General features: G+C 39.9%; 1 protein-coding gene across 1 annotated transcript in view; it reads left to right on the top strand.

The window, feature by feature from the left end:
- The first annotated feature begins 245 nt into the window (after positions 1 to 245).
- Positions 246 to 7,667, top strand: part of MEI4 (meiotic double-stranded break formation protein 4) — a 130,987-nt gene continuing 123,565 nt past the window's right edge. Inside the window, exon 1 of the mRNA XM_058020869.1 lies at positions 246 to 402. The gene's annotated coding sequence lies outside the window, so the exon portion shown is untranslated. The remainder of the gene's footprint in view (positions 403 to 7,667) is intronic.

Raw genomic sequence — 7,667 nt, 5'->3', positions numbered from 1 at the left:
GGCATCCACCTCTTTCATTTGAGGGAGCACTGTGATTGAAATTCCTTTTATTTTAGGCAGTGGTAGTATTTTAAACTCACAACTATCTAAAGAATTGGCGAAAACGCTGCACTGCTTTGCTGTGAAGGGGTGGTTACAGACCAAGTGAGGAAATGTTTGCATAAATACTATGTAGGCAGATTCCCACCTAGAAAAAGCCGCTGTTTCTGCCAAAATATTCAGAATCTCTCTGGCATCCACCACAAGACAATTGTCAGACTTTATTGGTCTGATCAGGAAAGGCTTTTGCTTTCATTTGGTGCCAGCATATTTTCCTGACAGTGATGTGAGAGGTGACCAGATGTGTTTGTTGACCATGGAGATGCCTACGCAGGGAATCTCTTTCCTTCTTCTTCAGCAGAGGTGAGTGGAATTCTGCAGTTGCTCCCAAGGAGGATGGGTTGACAGCATGCTTGGTGTTCATGACCTTTCCAGGCTGCATGGGCTGGCATGAATGCTTAATCATTGCAGGTGACAGATTGGGGGAGCCTGGGCTTTGCTCTGGAGCCAGAGCTCTGAGATGAGAACCCCGTGTCCTAGCTGGGGAGGCTCAGCTCAAACTACTCTTTGTGCCACACTTCTCTCTTTTTATCAACAAGGCTAAAAATCAGGGATTTCAGGGACACAGGAGTCCCAATTTCCTGTTTAGCATTTTGTTAACTAGTTAACAAGTAAACTCTGACTCTTCATTTACTAAACCAGAGAAACTTTATTAACTTGCTGCACACTTCTGTTTTGTCAGGCGTTTGGGGATAATAGCAGGGGAGAGGAGACAATATAGAATCTAACATTTCTATTGGATCTGACTGTGCTTGTTCATGGCTAACTTCCAGATGTGCATGTTCAAACTGTGGGTCTGCAGTGGGGGGATGTGCTCAGTTTTGTTCTAAAGATGGAGTATTATAAAGAAAGTAGGACACATGTGACAAATGCTTCAGTCCTTCGAATGTTTTCCTTTTTCAATTGTTGTCAACTAATCAAGAATATTCAGAAGCCTGGGGATGAGGCTAGAAGGGGAATGCTGACTGGACACAAAGATGGGACTGGTTTGCCTCAGATAACCCAAGCAATGATTTGCAGCCTGAGTTATTGGCAAGGAGAGCAATGAGGCACAGCATTACCTGGGAGTGGTGTCTGAGGGCTGATCTTAACAAAGAAAGTTTTCTTATACCATACTAAATGTGTTGAAGTTTTTCAGACTCGAAAAAGTGAAATGTCATCTCTTTTGATTTGTTAATGGGGAATTGCTGCACAGCATGTCTCATAAGCAGTATATCAAGTGTCACAAAGCACTCTGAATAAGAGGGAAAGTCAAATTATCCTTTGGCAGATGGAGCTATTGGGCAACTGAGCAATTCTCATGTAGGAAAATCTTTGTACAGAGTCAACATTGATTGGTTTGTTTGGTTTCAGTGTGAAAAGATTTTCTCAACATTCACATTTTTTGCAGAAGTGATACTTTCTCAGCCAACTCATTAAATGTTGTGTTCTCTGCCTGAAAATATCTATTTAAACTCTTTGCTGCACCCTCCCAGCAACCTGTTCTGATGCATAGCTCCCTCCCAGGTGATACCAGAGATGTGTTCGCCTTTTGCAGATCCTGGAATGAAATACAGAGTTCTTTTTCTATTTCATTACGAATGCAGCTGCCAAGGCCAGCATCTTCATTACCCCACTTTTGCATGCATGAATGCTAAATCCATTATTTATAGGCAAATTTCTGATGATAACTATTTGTTTGTCATTGGTGGAAATTTGCCTGTGTGCTCCCTCAGAAACAGATTGGCATTATATAACATTATATAACTTCACCTAACCAGCTGTAATACTATCAGAACACGTGTGCAGAGCAGCTCAGAAACAAATGAAAACATTTTAATGGAACATTTATTTTCAGGTAGTAGCACATGTTACTGTGGTAAGTCTGAAAGTATTAACAGCTGACTTACGAGGTGATATGTTTTTATCACTTACTTTTGGGATCCAGTCTTAATTGTCTGCTAATGTCAAGAAGACAAGCCGCTAATGTTGTGCCAGTAAAATAACACAAAGAAGTAATAACTGATTCCTTTAGGTGGTCATACATTAAAAAAACTAGAACAGCTTCTTCCAAAACAGAAAACTGTGTATGGAATGTGTAGACCTAGCCTTAGAAAACATGCTCACAGGTCCTGTTGTCTCATCTGCAAAGGATTTCCTACCTGGGGGAGCAGTGGCCCTGTCACTGAGGGCGGCTCCTGAGTAAAGGGCTGAGTGATATGCAGTTGTCTCTTGTCTATCTAAAACCCAATCAAGCAAATAAACAACTTATTTGCATAGAAGAAGGCTCTTAAAAACCCAACTAAACCCAACTAACCCAACCCAAACAAAAAACCCACACACATATGAACAATATTATGAATTCTTTTAACCCTGTTGAGCCCAAAAGGTCAACCAAAAAAAAAAAAAAAAAAAAAAACCAAACAAAAAAGCTTCTGATGTCTCTAAAAAAGGCTTTTGCAGACACTGACAGATTTTTCATTTCACTTGTCTACCTGGGTGAAACAGTCACTCAAAAATGGGATCAATGACTTTAATCAATATCTCACCCAATACTGTGAGAGGTCATCTATCATTGTCTCCCAGCACTTGGGTAATTTGCAAACAGACATTCCTTGTGCTGGAGTCATGCCCAGAGGGCTTCAGCAGGAAGGGAATACCTCTCTGTTGGTCAAGCACAAAATAAAAAAAGTCCACACTTACTGCTGGAACAGGAACGAGCTGAGACAGGAGTAAAACACAGGCACCAAAGGCTTGAGAGGGAAGGGGTGAGAGAACATAATGGCAGAGAAATGGCAGAGTGAGGCAGAGCCTCTGAGCCACTGTTCCCTGGGGCTGAGGAATGGCTGTAAGGGGGGCAGCTCATCAGAAGACCAAAGCTGTCTCCAGCACCTAAAGCAATTAGTAGATTTTTCAGAAGAGCTGGTGCCTGAATGTTTCTGCAAATCTCCTCATAACATGACTGTGAAAGCCACAAGCTCCTGAGTGCTGCTGAAAGCATGGCTTTTGCTTAGCTGTTGGCATGGAAGCTAAAGCCACCCTAAGGACTCTGTTTAGGTATGGCTGTTTGCAGTGTTTGTCAGTGCATGTTCCTCCTCCGCGTCCAATGCCAGACCCACTTGTGTCCTAAACGTGGGAATTATTGATGTCATCAAAGGTTAATAGTTAAAGACATATTTTCATTGTTAAGTACCCCCAGCTGAAAAGCTGTTAATCATATCCCAGGAGAGCTTGCTAGCTTGCATTTTTGAGGATGCAAGGAAATGTTATTGCCTAGTTTTTATGTCACTGTGCAATGAGAACGGGTGTCTTACTATTTTATATAGTGTTCAGATATGAAATATAGCCAGACCTCTCTTGAAGGGTTACTCTGGTTTGATACAAATTTCAGGAAAATGGCATAAATTTATTATAGTCCATATATACAGGAAATTCTGATCTTTGATCAGGTTATTAAATTGACTAATGTTCCAAGGGAAAACAAAATGTTTGCAAAAGGTGATAAAAAATGAAATTAAATTGAGGTTCACAGGATGGGATGGATTTCAAGGCTGGGAGATCAGAACTTAAACATTACAACCTGAATATTAAATTAATAATTAATATTATATTAATAAAGATATTATAGTTGCTTTAAGTATAGCATATCTGGCATGGTGGTATTGTTGTTTTGCTTTAGGAATACATTTAATTTCTTAATTGTCTCCTGAACAATATTTTCAGTGAAATCAACATGAGAACATCATCAGAAAGGAATCTAAAATAGTACAATCCTTTTCATCAAATGCCATGAAATGTTTATTATCTATACTGTGTGCAAGTACATCTGCACACAGTATAGATCTGATTGTCACCAGGATGCAGATACACCACAGGATAGATAATAATATTGTTTGAGTTACCTTGTCTCCAAATTCCTCATTAAACATTTCTTCTTTTTTGGAGAAATCTTCTGTAAAACTGCAGAAATCTTCTGTGATGCATCTTATGTGATGTTGTTATGATCCAAGTTCAGAATTTACGGCAATGAATTATTAACCCTTCTGGATCATCCTGAATATTGAAATATAGCTCATAAGGCTTACATGTGCTTAAATTTCTTCAGCAAGTATGAGAAACTGCCAAAGCACCACTACCTCCTCTGCACAGATTGCAAGAATTTTATCTTTCTTTACATTCATTGAGGATAAATAAAGCTGTGATACATTGCAAATAAGGAATTATTGTGGCAAATCCATCAGCTGAATCTTTGGCTCACAGGCATAATTTTATTTCAACAATTATATAAGCTGAACTGGACTTATTTCTATTGAAAAGTTACAAATAAAAAAACAGATGCAAAAGAAAGCAGATAATAGAACACATACTCTTTTAAGTCAGTGTGAATATGAATGTGCGATAGCGAGTGGACTATGAATGTCTGTCTCTTGGATTCTCAAATACATTACATTCATAAGTTATGCCTGTGAGTTATTGCTGTGCTAGTAAATTCTATAAGAATCTTTTGTTAAATGGTTTAAATTAGTCTGTCAATTAAGTGCTGTCAAGTTTAGGTGCTGTTAAAACCTCTAAGCCTAAACTGCTGGTCAAGTCCTGGGCTCAGTTTGGCAAGGGAGTCCACTCTGAACCTTATGATACAACAGGAAAGCCTCCCTTATTCCTTTTTATCCTTACTCTTTCCCATCCTTACCCCTTTTTCTATCCCCAGACTCCACATATATCATTTTAGGTTGTTTTTTTGTTCAGATTGATTGATTTCAATCTGACCATTTTAGTCTGATTTTTCTCTATGTACTTTAACCATGTATAAGTAATAGAGTGAACTTTGCCAATGAATTTTGTAATACTTTCCCTTTAATATTAAACCTGCTTTTACTGATACCTTTTCTGGGGATTCTTTGAGCAACCTAAAATACTCATTCACAACAGTCTTAAAATCCCACATGGTTTTTCAAAATAGAAGCACTTTACAATGCATCTATTAAAGCCTTTTCAAGGTTAATGAATGGAAGACTGAATCTACATCCCCGTCCTGGTCCAAGATGCCTACTCAAGTTAACATTGTTAATCTCCTGTCAGTTTGCATCTACTAAAACATGAGGGTCAGTTTTAAAACTGAGAATTCAGTTGTCTCCAAAACTGAGTAAATAACCCCAAACTGATGTTTGAATAATTCAGCAGCTTTAAAAAGAAACTTATTAAATACTTCCAGATATAGATAATCCTTATGTACCATAAATTTAAACTGCCTAAGAAAATTTGCAACAAATATCATCAAACTCTTAAGAGAATCCTTCACTATTGCACCAACTTGTTGTTCAAGAGGATTTTGTTGAGGAAGTTAGAGGTAAGAACTTTTTATTTAATCATGAAAAATTTATTGCAATGTTAACTACAAAGAGCCCACTCCTACTCCATAACCATTAAAATGCAGGAAGTCACCTATTCAATAATGCAGAATTGTTATGTATTAAAAATTTAAATCTATAAATATTAATAGAACACAGGTCAGTCTCTTAACGAACAGAGGTAGCTGTACACACAGCTATTGTTGTAAGCCTTAAGGGGTGTACATTAGTTATGACATAGAGAAAAACAGACATGTTAAAAAGCAGTTGTCCAAAAAAGGAAGTTTTGTTACTTTTTTCAGATGAAAGACAAGGACAGTAAATCCTATACTAATCCCAGTGTCTGTGCTTGTCCTTTGGGAAGGCAAAGTTCCTATTTCAATCTAACGAGTCAACGTGTTGGAGTCAGCTTTACAAGGGCATGGCATAAAGGTGTCTATAACCAACAGCAGCCAAAGTCACCTTCTGCAGCCTTGCTCCTTTACACCACTTTGGCTGTATCAAGAGGTCAAAGACACCATATTGCTTTTCAAGGCACTGAAAACACCCGGACAATGTGTGCCAAATGTATCCAAAATCAACAGAAGAGGAGTGATTGCCATGAAGAAAACTCCCAGGTTTTCACAGCCTGAGATTTATAACCTCCGGGAAAGGGGAAGCTGAGTGGGTTGTGAGAGAGCTTTCAGTATCAGCATAAAGCAAACTCGAAGTACTGCAGAGGTACCACTAGCTCGTCAGCAGTGAATCCTGTTAGATGTAGTCAGCTCTTGCAGGAGATATTTGTGGCCTTTCCCAGCCTAAACCAAACTGGCATCCCTCAAGCCTCTCCAGCTCAGCCAGGGGAGCTAGTTAGCAGCACAGGTTGAGTGGTGGCCTGCGTGAGAAGCACAGATGTGACCTGGCAGCAGAGCAGAGCTTGGGCAGCATGCACAGCACAGGGCTGTCCAGGCTGTGTCTGGAGAAACGTGTTTGCTTCTTTACTTGAAGCTCTCAGCCACTCTAGGAAAACCACTGGAACGTGGCCACATTGTTTCATTGCCTTATCTGTGTTTGCCCCGCTGTGTAATGCTGCAAATGCAGGAAGACACAGATGTCTGCTGCCTGCAGCTGAAGGGTGAGGTGCGGGGGGCTGAGTGTCCTCCCCAGCTCCTGGGGACAGGGAACAGGGCACAGCTCCTGGGGACAGCTCCTGGGGACAAGTATGCTGTTTGAGAAATAGAAAGAGAAACAGCAGTAGACAGACCACTGGTCTGTCCAAGGAGGGCATCTTTCATGTTCTTATTTCCATCCCTTCCCTAATCCAAGATATCCTTCCCCAGTTTTGTAAGAATACAAATGCAAAAATGGAAGCATTTTTCTTTTTCTTACAGGCTGTCTGTTCTTCCTCCTCTCCCCCTTAGGTGGAGTAAGAAACTGCAGGCTAGAGCATAGGAATAATTCTCCAACACACCACAGGGAAAGCTGATCATCTCACATGCATTGTTTTTGGCACCACATCAGGAAAGCACATCTGTCTTCACCATTTCTCACAGTGGCAGTGTTGAACACTCCACACTGCTCTGCAGGGTGCTCCTTCAGCCCTGCTCTCTGAGGGAGCACACGAGGCCAGAGGACCCATGCCATGGCCTCTCTGCTTCAAAGCATGATTTAATATTAGGCTTAATTCAATTTTAGACTAATGACAGTCATAAATAGTATCACAAGAACAGTGGAATGAGGAAAACACAAACTTGGTGGAGACAACACTTCAGTTAATGAAATGTTTTGAATTAGAAATAGTGGCTGGAAATAGAATGTTTGTTAGGCAATCTGGGCCTGTTTAGAGATACTGTATTTAGTTGAGTCTGAAAGTGAAAAGCAATTTCCTAGCTGTGTGTTTGTCCTAAACTTCTTCATCTGCATTTCTAAGGGCTCTTGATACACTACTTTGTTGAATGCTCCCTGCTTTTAATGATGTGACAGCTCTGCAAAAGATTGATGGTTGCTATTAATATATAGGAGAATATACAGGTCCCATCTGTATATCTGAGTGTTTCAGAATAGAAATGGAATAGATTTGGCCACATAGAAACAGAATAGGCACTGCTGCAGCTAGTGCCAGATCTCCATTCTCCTGAAATTTTGTCCCTCTTAGGATGACTATTTCTATCCCATTGTGACATTTATCCCATTTCTGATTCCAGTTTTTTGAACTCTGTAACACCAATGCTAAACATGTTACATGAGCTGTTCTAACTTGGA

Source organism: Melospiza georgiana, chromosome 3 (genome assembly GCF_028018845.1).
Source record: "Melospiza georgiana isolate bMelGeo1 chromosome 3, bMelGeo1.pri, whole genome shotgun sequence".
Classification (NCBI taxonomy): Eukaryota; Metazoa; Chordata; class Aves; order Passeriformes; family Passerellidae; genus Melospiza; species Melospiza georgiana.
The sequence above is the reverse complement of the archived record's forward strand: the minus strand, read 5'-3'. Positions and strand labels throughout refer to the sequence as shown.